This window comes from Hemicordylus capensis, chromosome 5 (assembly GCF_027244095.1).
Source record: "Hemicordylus capensis ecotype Gifberg chromosome 5, rHemCap1.1.pri, whole genome shotgun sequence".
NCBI lineage: Eukaryota > Metazoa > Chordata > Lepidosauria > Squamata > Cordylidae > Hemicordylus > Hemicordylus capensis.
Genome location: NC_069661.1, coordinates 24,060,521 through 24,074,779, shown reverse-complemented (window position 1 = coordinate 24,074,779; position 14,259 = coordinate 24,060,521). Strand labels below are relative to the sequence as shown.

Sequence of the window (14,259 nt, the reverse complement as noted above, 5' to 3'; positions counted from 1 at the left end):
AATTAAAAATAGAAAAAAGGGGTAAAAGTGGCTTCTTTCAAGCCAGTACTTTATAATTATGTATGGATCTGAAGCCCTCCCTAGGATCATCATTCCACCCCCATGTGGAGGAAAAATGACATTCCTTTCATTTTATATTAATTTTTGCCTTCCTCATTGCAGAAGCACATAGTAAAAGTGAAAGTAATTTTCATATTTCTGTGTTTGTGGTTTGAAAGAATTTCTCACTTTCCCTTCTAGCCATTAAGGGATTAAAAAGTGAGAATTACTCTGTTTTAAGGTCTGCTTATTCCTGAAATGGGGAAGAAGAAAAATTAATATAAAATCAAAGGAATGTCCTTTTCCCTTCACATGGGGGTGGAATGATGGTCCAAGGAGGCACTTCAAACCCAGAACATTTTGTAAAGTTCTGGCCTGAAACAAGCCAGATTTCATCATTTTTAGCAATTTTTTACAAAAATTCTAAAAATCCACCCAAAACCAGGGAATTGAGCAATTATCTTCAAATTCATTTCACTGGATCCTGACCTCCTTCCTCACATATGTAGCAAGTTTTAAGGTTCTCAGACCAACTGGTGATTTATTTCTTGACCACTATGGGGGGGGGCAGGGTGTGAATCAAAATTTAAGTTGAAATCCAGATACAAATTCCAAACCCAATCTGATATCTGACATCACCAGAGCCCATGGAATCTGAATCTGACATCGTCAAAGTCAGATTAGGTCAGATCCTAATACAAATCCAAATTTTCTGAATGAGCACAGCCCTAATGATTTAATCTAACCACTTATACTAATCATTATAACTGTTACCCAAACCCACAGACTGTTTTTAGGGTTATGTACAGAGTAATCCAGTGTTCAAATTATAGGGAGCAGTGGTCTGGGGTCCCCTTACTTTTTGTACCAGATGCCTTAGTTACTCTTTTAGCAGGGTACAGAAAACATGATTTCGCTGACATGTGGGGAAATAAAGGATGGGAAATTCATTCAGGGTGCCTTCTCTTTCCCCCCGTAATTTGAACACTGGAGTGGTCTCTGTAACAAGGTTCACAGAGAGATACAAGCTCCTCTCTACCCCTTCACAACTAGTAATTGAGGTGATCATGACTGAAACAGACATGCCACAACCCAGTCTACAGAGCAGCCCTAAGCCCCCCACCCCTACCTACTGTGATGGTGCATAATGTTGTTGGTCAATAGAGCAGTTCTCCCTTTACACTTGTTGGTTGCTTTTCATATTTTAGATTCTTACCTCAGGCAGCATAAGTGAAATTTTTTCCCCAATTTAGGATCATTACTATACTTCGGAAGGCTTGGGAAGTTTTTCTGACCAAATTTTTAAAAAATGTATAAAACATAGGAACAATTTCCTGTCCTCCACCACTCTGCTCTGTAGCCCAATGATGGAAAATTGGGGGCCTTGCCTGGTTGCCTAAGCAGTTCAGGGATGCTTCCCTGTCTTCTGACAACAGCAGAACCAAATGCTGGTGGTCATTGTGGCAGCAAAGAGGCAAAGAATAAACAAATTTGAAAGTAAATGGGAAAGGGACTTTTTTTGGAAAGCACCATAAGATGAATGCCCACACAATGGATTAATGTTGAACACAGTTAGATTAATGCCCACACATTGAATTAACTTTGTGCACAGTTAGATGAGTGCCCACACAATGGATTAATTCTGTGCCCTTCCTCAAAGCAGCAACAAAAAGGTGAAAGTGCAACTTCACTGACTGCCAAAAAGGCTGAAAAGCTAACGGGCCAGTTTCAGCTCAGTACTAACAAGGATTAATTTTGTGTTGGACACTAGTTTGAGATGCAAGGTCTAAGACAATATAATTCACAAAAAATATCTGCTACATATCTAGTTTCCCGAATAAAAAAGGAAACTTTCTATGCCAAAGATAAATGTTCTGTAACTGGAAATTTTAAAAGGTCCACCATTTCTGAAAGGAGAAAAATAGCACTTCATTTCTGAGCAAAGATGTGGCAAAATCGAGAAGAAACAGCTGCATTTTCAAGGTAAAACAGTGGTAGGTCTTCTTCACAGAGTACATAAAGATGGATATTATTTACTTCCCACCTCAACAGTTCTATGCTGAAATCATGGCTAGTATGCACCCAGCATCTTTAATGTCTATGTTGCTGATCTGGGAAGCTGAAGTGACAGCTTCATAATATTCAGTAATGTTGTCTTCAATTAATTCCCATTTACTCCAAGGACCTCTCTGTCTGAGAGGCACAGACGGCTTTATAAAAAGAAATAAAATCCAATAATAATTTCATTTTAATTTATGGAAAGATAATTCTGTTTGCCTTCTCATGATAACAAATTACCATTTTTGCAAACAAATGTTGCATTCATTCTCATACAGCAGTGATGGCAAAGGAAAAAAATGTAATAAAGCTTCTTCAGATTCCCAGCCCAGACTGGAAAGCCATGCAGCATTTACGAATTGATGAGGGGAAGTAAAATAAATGTGTGTGCGCGCAATATTAGAACAGGGCTGCATAACTTCGGCCCTCCAGCTGTTTCTGGACTACAGCTCCCATAATCCCCAGCCACAGTGTCCAACAGTATGGGATTATGGGAGCTGTAGACCAAAAACAACTGGAGATGCAGCCCTGTATTCAGAGTTCAGGTGGGAGTTGCCAAAGTCAGGAGACAAAACTTGCTGGTCCTCTCACTATGACATCTTTCTTTTGTGCTCCTCTTCCCCGACTCACCTACTGCCACATGCATGCTATTTATTACACTCATGACATTTACACTGTGTAAATGTTGCATAACACAAAAATTCAACTTCAGAGAAAATTAGTCGCACCCATTCCCTTAAAATCAACAGAAAGCCAGCCCCACATCCCAATGCTAATGCCAGCCTTGCCTTCCTCTCTGGCACCTGTAGGTGTTCCCTGTAACTGTTGGAGATGGAGTTCCAGTGCATCGATTTTTTTGCACCAACTATCCTAATGACCACTAGGGGCACTGGGAGTAGAGGTAGCTAGTAAGGGTCTTCTTACCTGTCTCTGCTTGCCTCTACTCTATGATCCCTGCTTTGATTTCTCAGGAACTTCCTATAGTGAATCAATCTTCTTCCTTTCTTCCTAGAGAGAAGATGGAGACATCTTTCTCTCCCTTCTTATTCATTATGTAGCTGATAGATAAGATAGGTCTTTCCTATCTCAAATGTACTTCACCAATAAACCCATTTAGTTTAGACCCTACAGTGATCTCCATGTGTGCTCCTCGCAACAACTAAGTTCTGCACTCTGTAACTGGAGTGGCAACTTCCTTGGCACTTTGCTAAATAATCACAAACTCCAACAGTAACAGGGATCCCCAGGTGCTGTTGACTACAACTCCCATAATCCCCAGCCAAAGGTGATTGTGGCTAGGGATTATGAGAGCTGTAGTCAACAGCATTTGGGGATCCCTGTTACAAGGAACACTGTCTGGCATCATCCTCTTTCCCCTCACTGGGTGCCTCACCTTCTGGACAGAAGCTGCTTTAAGTTCAGGTCAGTGGCAGCAGGAATGGACCTTCCTGCATGCAGCTGTGGCCTCTCCTTGTGACTGCTGCTTTGCTAGCTTCAGCAGCTGGATCGCTTTCTTGCTTTCTTCCCACACACCTCTCATAACAAACTTCTGAGCTATGTCTGCTGCATTTCAGGGGCTTGTGCAGAGCGCTCTGTCTGCTCCCAAAATGAAGTAGGCAAAGCTCACACGTTGGAGGAAAGCACGGTCAAAGAAAGTGTCTGTGAGAGAGAAATCCGGCTGCTGGAGCTACCTAAGCAGTGGCAATGAAGAAAGATCACCACTGTGTTCAAGAAGTTCTATCCTTGCCATTGACACAGACTGCAACTTAAAGCAGCACCAGAAGATGAGGTAGCCCAGCAAGAGGAAGAGGGTGGTGCCAGTGAGGGGGCAGAGCTGGTATCCACACTGGGATGGAGCCAGTTGGCAAAGAAGAGAAACCCAGAGGAGTTGGGGCTGGTAGCAGCAACAACAGGTGGGTGAGACAATGTTCATGCGGGGTGGAGCATGGTGCCTGGACTTACCACCCAATGGCACAGTTGCCACGTGAGGCCGTTGCCTCACCTTGCCTCATGGGGGAGCTGCCACTGATTATATGTCAACTTTACCTATCAAAATGTGAGTAAACAATGTCTGACTTTTGGTAATTTCAATGGTTTCTGGTTCCATTCATTCTTGATGGAACTAGCATCAAGAACTGACATTCCCATGAAAATGGACTTACTTGACAACTTGGGTCTTCATTCTAGCTTATCTACTTTATCTAGTCCATAGCAAAACTGCTTAGTCTTTCTGGCCCTAGAAGTTCTAGCAACTACATCACTTTTTTGAAGGTAGCAAAGAATATCACCATTAATTTGATCTGCCAGCTGCAGAATGCCATCTGCCGCAACAAAAAATCTTAATTTTAGACTACAAAAACATCAGGTTGTACATTATAAAAAATTAAATTATAAAAATTTGAATGCATGGATATGATGAAAAGTGAAAATAATTTAAATGCCTGTCTCTCACTTCCTTTTGCAGCAATCTTAACTTTATTACCTAACAATCTTTCAAGTATAATATCTATGCTTAATTTATCCTCCAACACTTTCAGTAAAAATTATTCTCAAGGTGGCTTTATAATATCTTAAAAACAAACAATAAAACAATGAGACCACCAATTAATAAGGACAGCAAGAACAAAACAAACAGGAGCAGACTAAAATGCAGCACTTAAAACAATTTAACCAATTCTTTAAAACAGTCTGGGGAATTTTATTTATTTATTTATCTGTTTGTTTTGTATTTGTTCAATTTATATACTGCCCTTCCAGCTTCCCTGTGTTTCACAGTTGGAGCACCACAGCTGAGAAGGCCAAGTAGTTTCTCTAAGCAGCTGCCATCTGCCTAACTGCAGAAGATGGGAGTGCTCAGAGAAAGGCCTCTGGTGAAATATCACATGGGCAAGTACATAATTACACAATACAGAGCATAATTAATCAACTGAATTCTCTGCCATGGGATGTGGTGATGGCCACTAGCTTGGATGGCTTTAAAGGGGCTTAGACAAATTCATAGAGAACAGGTCTCTCAATGGCTACTAGTCTGGTGGCTATAGGCCATCTCCAGCCTTGGAGGATGGTTGCCTCTAAATAACAGTTGCAGAGGAGCAACAGCAAGAGAGAGGAAATGCCCTCAGCTCTTGCCTGTAGGTTTCTCAGAGGCATCTGGTGGGCCACTGTGTGAAACAAGATGCTGGACTATAGGATTTGAGCCTGATCCAGTGGGGCTGTTCTTATTTGAGGAAAGTGGGTCTGTGGTGGAACCCTGCAGGTTGGGGAGGAGAAAGGAAGTGCTCCATTCGGGGCAGGGAGCACCTGGCAACACAGCTTACCTCCAGCCGCCCATAATGGCTGGCACCTTGCCAGGGCAAAGAAAAGATGCCCCCCAATGGAGAAGAGGGCTTACAAGATCCTGGGGACGTTTTATGGGACCACAGGGAGCTCTCATGAGACTTCAGAGTGAGATATCGCTTGGGCCCAAGATCTTGCGAGACTTGCCCTGCTGTGGCTATATTTGTGCTGCAACTTCTCCTTGGCCCTATGAATTGAACAGGCTAGGCAGTGAGAAGGCACTCCGAATCAAGAGGACTCTGAGGTCTGGCTGTCCCCTTCTGTTCACTTTCCGGTCCCCTCTTGATCAACAGGACCCGATACCGATGAGGAGCCTGATAGGGTCCTTTAGGTACACAAGCTGAAAGCCATAGAAGGTTGTAAAGATAAGCACCAGAACTTTGAATTGCTTGGAAACAGGTCAGTGATAAGAGTGCATCTAGTTAGTTGCCTAGCAGCTGTATTCTGAACTAACTGTAGTTTATGAGAAGTCGTCAAAGGCAGCCCAAATCCAGTGCGGGCTGGAGGTTATGAAAGCATGGATCACTGTGGGCACGCACTCTCTGTTATCTCTCATCATCATTACCCTGCCTAACATGGAAAGATTGTGCCATGGAGTCAATGTCGACTCCTAGCCATCACAGATTTGACTATCCATGTGATTTTCTTGGTAAAATACAGGAGTATTCTACCCGTGCAGTATAAGATGATGCCTTCAGCACCTTCCTGTATCACTGCTGCCCAATATAGGTAACTAAAGATATATTTACCAGGCACATTCTGGGAAGCACACTGGTGGGGATTTGAACTAACAGCCTCTTGCACTCTAGGCAAACTGCTTCCCCGCTGCGCCACCGCAGCTGAAGTACATTTAATTTTGTATGTTCCCACACTGCATAAACAAGTAAGATGTTAAATAAACATCTCATGCTGGGCATACTCGAGCAAAAATTGTTCATTATTGATTCAATTGGTCCTTTGAGGTGATGCAGGACACTTCCAGGGCAAGGGGAGATTGTTGAAAATTGCCCCGCCCTTGCACGATAAGCACTATATAGCTCAGGAAGCTCTCCACAGTGGGGATGCCTCTTCTCAGTGCATAGGTGCACAGTAAGTGAGATACGGGCCACTATCCTGTTTTTCTTAAAAGGCTGGAACTGAAATTTATCCAAAATGAAATCAAAAGAGAACTTTGGGGTTCCTCCAAAGAAAAACTAAAATGTGAAGAGATATTCAGGATTCCTGCCAAAGATAAATATTGGAGAATTTTCTCAGATGCTTTCTGCACAACCCTCCAAAGGGAAATATATACCTAAGGGTCTAGACTTCCAAATGTGCTCCTAGATGCTAGATTATCTATTTCAAAAGTTACATTAAGATGGTATCTTGATTACAATTTTCACAGAAAGATTAAAAAATGAACAAGATACTGAACGAAATACCTACCAGCAGACTCGCATGCTTTCTTTCAGCATTAATGCCAAGGATTGTTCCCTTTTATTAATGGTGCTGTTTCTCACTTTGGGGATTAGCATCAGCCAGGCTAATTACTGAAGTGTGAAGGAGTAAGCAAGCTAATAAAGGCTGACGAGAATTATCAGTGCCCTCCAACTATTACAAAGCGGGCAAACCTTTGTCATTTTCAATATCCATTTAGCAAAGCAAGCTAATATTCATCAAAGTGCAATATTGCTGAGAAACCAGCTAGCCCTGCGAACAACAGCCACCATTGCATTCCTTGTCTAAGGAGTCTGTTGCTCCAGGTATAATTAAGCAAGATGGTAGGTTTTCACATTCTCAGGGCTGAGGCACAATTGTTGGCTGCTATCAGAGTGAAGCCAGAAGTCAAGAGTTGTGCTAGGAGGTCAGACCCAAAGGAACAAGTGAGGAGAAAAGAGTAGAACATACCGCATCAGAGCTAGGAGGCAGTTATTGCCACGGAAGAGTTCCAGAACCAAGAGAAAGTCTTCAATACTTCTTGCTATCTGGGAGAGACCAATGTGGCTGGGGCTGGTCCAGAACCTGACAATACTTTTGTGCCAGGAAGGTATTCCACACAGGGGCTCACCACACAGGGCAGATGCACAAAGAGTAGAGTATTCCCACTTCTAGTCCCAAATGTTCCCATCAGAAACGGACAGGGATCATCTTGTCCTGTATGTGTTAAAATTCCTGTCTTGCATTACATGTTGCAATACTGGATGATAGAATGTGTACAAACATGGAAACCTTTGAAAATCAAAAGAGACAAATACAAGTTCTATCCCTAAAGCAAGCATCTATTTATATTCATTCAGATTATATTAAAGTTGACACTGAGGAGTGGCCAATTCAGGAGCTCAGTGATAGAGCACATGCTGAAAGTCGCAGACTCAATTCTCAGGAGTGCCAGTTAAAGAGCTCTCCAGTAGCAGAGCTAGGAGAGACCATTACCTGTCATGTTGGATAGCTACTGCCTGTCAAAGCAGAGACAATTTTGGGTGAGATGGATCAATGGCCTGATTCAGAAAAAGGCAGATTCAAATGCAAAAAGCAAAAACTTCAAACTGCAGCGTATTATGGACTGTGCTGTGGTTAGTTTTGTACTGAAGTAATCAGCTTATAATTGAACATTTGTAGAAGATCAATTTGTGGAAAACAACGACCTATTTTGATGTGCTCCCCTCAGCTATTGTGGAGGGCAGATATCCGAATATTCCGTACAGGACTTGAACATGCCCATGTGAAGATATAGAGGTAGAGATGTTGGGCCATGTACTTCTGCACTGCCCTTTTAATTGGGACATACACTGTAAGTTAATTTTACCTCTTTTTAAAAGGTATCCAGGAAGATAAAATTATTCTTATGTTATACCCCTCCTTTCTGAGAAGCATCTCTGCCACAAGATGTAGTGACAGCAAACAGACTGGATGACTTTAAGAGGGGTTTTGATAAATTCATGGAGGACAGGTCTATCAATGGCTACTAGTCTGTGGGCTATAGACTACCTCCAGCCTCAGAGGCAAGATGCCTCTAAATACCAGCTTCAGGGGAGTAGCAGTAGGAATGAGGGCATGCCCTCAGCTCTTGCCTGTGGGCTTCTCAGAAGCATCTGTTGGACCACTGTGTGAAGCAGGATGTTGGACTAAATGGGCCTTGGGCCTGATCCAGCAGGGCTGTTCTTATGTTCTTACCCCAACATTTCTTCTTGCGTTGCTTAATTTTCTGTAGCAGCCTGTAGGTTGCATCAATGGTTTATTAGCAGTAATTAAATCACCAATGTATTCATTTTAGAGCTGGTTGCCCAACTATTACGTTATTATTTTACCTCTCTTACTTTATAGTATATTGTCCTATATTATTTTGTATGGTGTTTGTTCTAGTGTATCTAAGGCTGGTCTCTGACCATAGTAAAGATCTATCTATCTATGTGAGGAAGAAACTAATTATGATTATGAATATGGGGTTGCTGCCCCAAATAGCAGCTACTTGTTCACCTCTCTCCCTATGCAGTTATGGACACGTGATGTCATAGTGTTTCTCTACCTTCACTCCATATTACTGGCTTGCCCCGAGTAAAGAGAATGAAGTGAAGAGAATTTATTACAAGAGGACAATAAGATTTCTCATAAGTATACCTCAGGGGAGAGAATGGGAACCTCAACAGTGTTTCTTTTTTTCAGTGGCACGCCATGTTTGCAATCTTGTCTGATTTTCATCCTAAAAGTCTAGATCAGGGCTGCGTAACTTTGGCCTCCTGCAGATGACTATTGATCACTGTATCTGAGGATTATGGGAGTTGCAGTCCAAAAACAGCTGGAGAGCCTAAGTAGTACAGCCCTGGTCTTGGTGGAATGCAAACAGGACTGAATACATCACTCCCCTGACACCAAAGTGACAACCATTTCATAGTGGTATTGTTTATGCCTTCCAATGCAATCTGAATCTTGAAGTGTCAGAGATCGTGCATATCTCTGTGCTCCAAGTATTGTTGGAAGCTGTTTTCATTACTGGGTGTTAAAAAAAGAAACACTGAACTTTATTTTAATGATAGCTTAAGTACTGGAAACAGCTGAGCATACGTAGATGCAACAATGACACACACCAAGGAGCAAAGCTTTTTGACTGTTATACTGGCAACTGAACTGCATTTTTTAAAATATGGGAGTTTTTAAAATCCAGAGTGTAGATGGGGATATGAGTCAAGAGTCCTTACAGGGAAGTTAGCCAAGTGAACAAAGCACAGTTTTACAGGTGGACAGAAGAGATAGTGAGAAAACCCCAAACCCTGTGAAGATTGGCAGTGGGCACCGCTGGTATGTTTCCCAGACTATGGGAAACACCTATATAGAGCAGCAGCAATATAGGAAGATGCTGAAAGGCATCATCTCATACTGTGCAGGAGATGGCAATGGTAAACCCTCCTGTATTCTACCAAAGAGAACCAGAGGGCTCTGTGGTCGCCAGGAGTCAACACCAACTCAACTGCACAACTTTACCTTTACCCAGGATCTCTCTACTAACCAAGCCTTTCACTGTCATATCTGCATTTTCAACTCTCCAGTCCTGGCACCCGTGAGAGCTACAGAATCACAGTGCTAATTTTGAAAGCCTATATAGGTTTTATTCGTTCCCAGGAGCTGAGAAGAAGCACCAACAATTCTAGGAGGCAGTGAAGCCAGCCCCAGCTTATCTCAGTCTATCTCCTCTCACAAGGAGTGGCCATTGTTCTAGTGCTGAGCCCCGAATCCTCACTGAAAAAATTTCAGCTTAAACTTCAGGGTGCAGAAGGGATCGAAGGGGTATGAAACCAGAGCAATTTATGAGGGCTACAAAAAATTCTGCTAATGTTTTGTGACAGCTTACTACAGGTTTAAGTAGCAGAGGCTGTTCTTTCTGTGTCTTTAAAAAAAATGGTGATGTAGTAGCAGCAGGGGTGGCATTCTTCTCAGGAATGATGGAATGTTATGACACAGTGTCATTCCAGGGGGCCTTCTTGAGGGGAAATGGTGTTCCCACATGAACTGACACAATCTTTTCATCCCCAGAATCTGCCTTGGAATGGCATACTATCATTCTTGCAGCTTTCTGAAGAAGGGATGAATCATGGTGAAGGGCAGGATCTAGACACCGAAAAGAGCGGCTCCAGTGCTGTTGAAGCCACTGGAAAAAGGCTGAGGGGAAAGATGTTTTAAGAGAAAAGGAAGCCACTACCAGCCAGTAGTAAGCCACCCACAAAAACTTCAGAGAAAGTTCTCACACACCCCCTGACAATTACAGTGAAATTTCCCCCCATTTTTGCTGTCTGCGGATAGGGCAGATAAAATGGTGGTGTGCTGTTCCAATCTCCTTGGTAACCAGCATAAATAGACTGTGAGCACAATCGTGAATGGGTTATTAAAAAAAATAAATCTTAATTCATGTACACATTTATATCCTGCTCTTTTTCCAAGGATCTCAGAGTGGTGTACATGGTTATGTTTACACTCACAACATCCCTGGGAGGCAGGTTAGGCTGAGAGATAAGCAAGTGGCCCAAAGTCACCCAGTGAGTTTCATGGCTAAACATGGATTTAAACTCGGGTCCCCCTAACCCTAGTCCAACACTCTAGTCACTATACCACCCTGGCTCTGGACTGACTCATTACACCAAATGTACTAGATATGGACATATTGTTTATCTACCCTGTGGACGTTTGTTTTTGTTATTTAATCATATCTGCTGCATACTTTTTTTTAACCCCACTAACTTATTTTTCTATATCACCTGAAGTTACCAAAAAAAAAAAAAAGCTCTGCTAATTTATTCAATAAAAATTAAGTCCAGATGGCACCTCGTGCATTGAACTGGGCATTAAGTTGCCTCCGAGTGCTCCCAAAGCTACACTCACATGATTGTTGATAGCTCGGACGGCATGTCAACAACAAATGCCACAGAAAAAGCCTGAAGGACCCCCTATAGATGGCAGCTGGGTACATAGCGAAGCAGATAATGTTATGAGCTGCTAAGGAAATGGCACAGCAGGAGGCACAGTGGTGATTTAAATTCCAAATTTCCTGTGATTGAGTCCTCAGGCCTAATGTGCAAAAGCTTTAGTGCTGCCTCTAATTCATGGATATAAAATGTGACCTATGTCCCTTTCCAACTCAACCTTGTGTTTGTTTTTTAGTCTTAGATAAGAAGTGAGCAATCCAAACAGTCTCCTAAGCTACCTTTACTGTTCCTCCTTTTAAAGAGGGGACAGTCATGGGCACCAAGTTACTTCCACACCTGGCCTCAATTTCCATGATGGGGCAGGTAAATTGGTAGCTGGTAGGTCAGACCCAGAGTCCAGGTATATTTTAATTGGCCACTGGTGTCTCCATTGTAGGGATTGTTTTTGTTTAGGAACATAGGAAGCTGCCATATACTGAGTCAGACCATTGGTCTATCTAGCTCAGTATTGTCTTCACAGACTGGCAGCGGCTTCTCCAAGGTTGCAGACAGGGAGGGAACTTGAAACTTCCTGCTCTTCCCAGAGCAGCTTCATCCGCTAAGGAGAGCACATCAAGTCTCCCATTCAAATGCAACCAGGGCAGACCCTGCTTAGCTAAGGGAATGTCATGCTTGCTACCACAAGACCAGCTCTCCTCTCCTATGTTTATGTTTATATTTATGCAAACATAAATATAAAATAATTATGTTTGCACATTAAAATGTGCACACAATTATTTTTTAAAATAATTCTAGAAGTACACTTGAGCAGTTCAAAAGTTCAAATCATGCAAATGTTTTATTATGTTTGACAGTGTAAAACTGATTTATTGATAAGAATGAGAAAAATCAAATGAGTAGTCCAGGCTCCTCTAGAATCCAGACCTTGATCAAGCGAACTAATTTCTCCTTCCCCTGCCAAAGATGCTTCCCGCAGATCCCACTGCTACTCAGGGCCAGCCCTAGAGTTTTTGGCACCCTAGGTAAAGTTTGACTTTGGTGCTCCCCCCACCCCCAGCCAAGAAGTGTGGTGTCCCCACTTTAACTTGAGCTGTACAGGCTGCTTATGGTGAAAATAAGTGCTAACTTATTTCAATCTGAAGCAAACTGGGAGATGGAGAATCCTCATCCCTATTAGGGATGGGGCTGTAGCTCAGTGTTAGAGCATCTGCTTTGCACGCAGAAGATTCCAAGTTAAATCTCTGGCATCTCCAGGTAGGGTTGGGAGAGACTTCTGCCTGAAATGTTGGAGAGCTGCTGCCAGCAGTCAGCTTACATAGGAACATAGGAAGCTGCCATATACTGAATCAGAACATAGGTCCATCAAGCTCAGTATCGCCTACACAGACTGACAGCGGCTTCTCCAAGCTTGCCAGCAGGAATCTCTCCTAGCCCTATCTTGGAGATGCCAGGGAGGGAACTTGAAATCTTCTGCTCTTCCTAGAGTGGCTCAATCCCCTTAGGGGAATATCTTACAGTGCTCATACATAAAGTCTCCCATTCATATGCAACCAGGGTGGAGCCTGCTTAGCTAAGGGGACAAGTCATGCTTGCTACCACAAGACCAGCTCTCCTCTGACGCAGACAACGCAACTTTCTAAGTTCCTCACTACACAGAAGCCTCACCATGGCAAATAGCAGTTCTCTCATAGTGCCTAGTTCTGTCGTTATTGGAGCAGGGGGTAGCAGTTTTGAGTAGAGGGGTTTGTTCCAGGCATGACTGAAGGCACAGATACAGACTTGATACAGACATGAATGGAGATGAGGAATATCCAAACTATGCAGACTGGAGGATATATGTAGGGATACAAAGAAAGCAACAGTACTCTAGGACTCTCTATAGAAGAGAATATAGAACATGCATTAAAGGACAGCTCCGTTTTGTATCATCTCAGTACATGAGGACAGCTTTGGCTCTTTTCAGATTCAAAAGAAAATCACAGTTTGCCGAAAGGGCATTGGCTATCCTCCAGTGGCTCAGTTCTTATTCTCCGCTGTTTAGTGACACTGCTTTTCTCAGCACTGCACGAGCAAATCAAATTATAAATCTAAACATTCCTGTTCTCTTCATGAGAGTGGGAAGGTGGGAAATATTACAGCCGTGTTGGCCAGAGTAATACATTTCCTGTCATCAGAAACCAATATTATAGACTGACAGTATTTGAGAAAGGGTTATTGCATATAAAACCACTCACTCACTTTACCACTGAAACAATATTGCTCTCTCCTGGAGCCAAACAGGAAGCAATAACAGAAATGGTTGTATGTTATGTTTCTTTCATTTCTACTTGATAGTACTGGTTCGGAGAAGCCAATGACTTTTGCTAGAGCCTGACCTTAGTGTTTACATGAGTTCAACTGGAAAGTGATGACTCTTCCTGTGAGGTCACAACAAATGCAAAGCTTGTTTTATTCTGAACATCCTGCAAGGTTTTCTAAAACACGAAACAGATAAGTCTTTATGCCCACCGCCTGGGGGTAAGAACATCTCAAGCACTGGGTCCTCCCATATGAGCAAGCCCAGGTACTCGGCTCTGCGCCAGACTAGCTGGGCACGAAGAAGTGCCTCTTTCAGATCACCCCACCCTTGGATAGAAGGTGGATGGGTACTCAAGGGCCCATGTTTAACCTGGCATCTGCAGGTCAGGCTGGGAACATCCCCTACACAAAATCCTGGACACCTGCTGCCAGTCAAGAGAGCATGCTGGCAATACCAAGCTAGATGGACCAAATAGTCTATTGAACAGGGAAGAGTCTGCCGCTTAATGGTAGCACATGTGCTTTGCATGCAGTGGATCACATCTTCAATCCTTAACATTTCCAGCAAGGGCTCCCCCTCCCCAGCATCCCCCACCCCACCAATCCTTCAGCCACTGCTTGACCAGTCCAATTG

At 42.9% G+C, this 14,259-nt stretch overlaps 1 protein-coding gene across 4 annotated transcripts in view; it reads right to left on the bottom strand.

Annotated features, from left to right (window-relative positions):
- CCSER1 (coiled-coil serine rich protein 1) overlaps positions 1 to 14,259 on the bottom strand; it is a 1,155,632-nt gene that overhangs the window by 585,745 nt on the left and 555,628 nt on the right. The window lies entirely within an intron of this gene.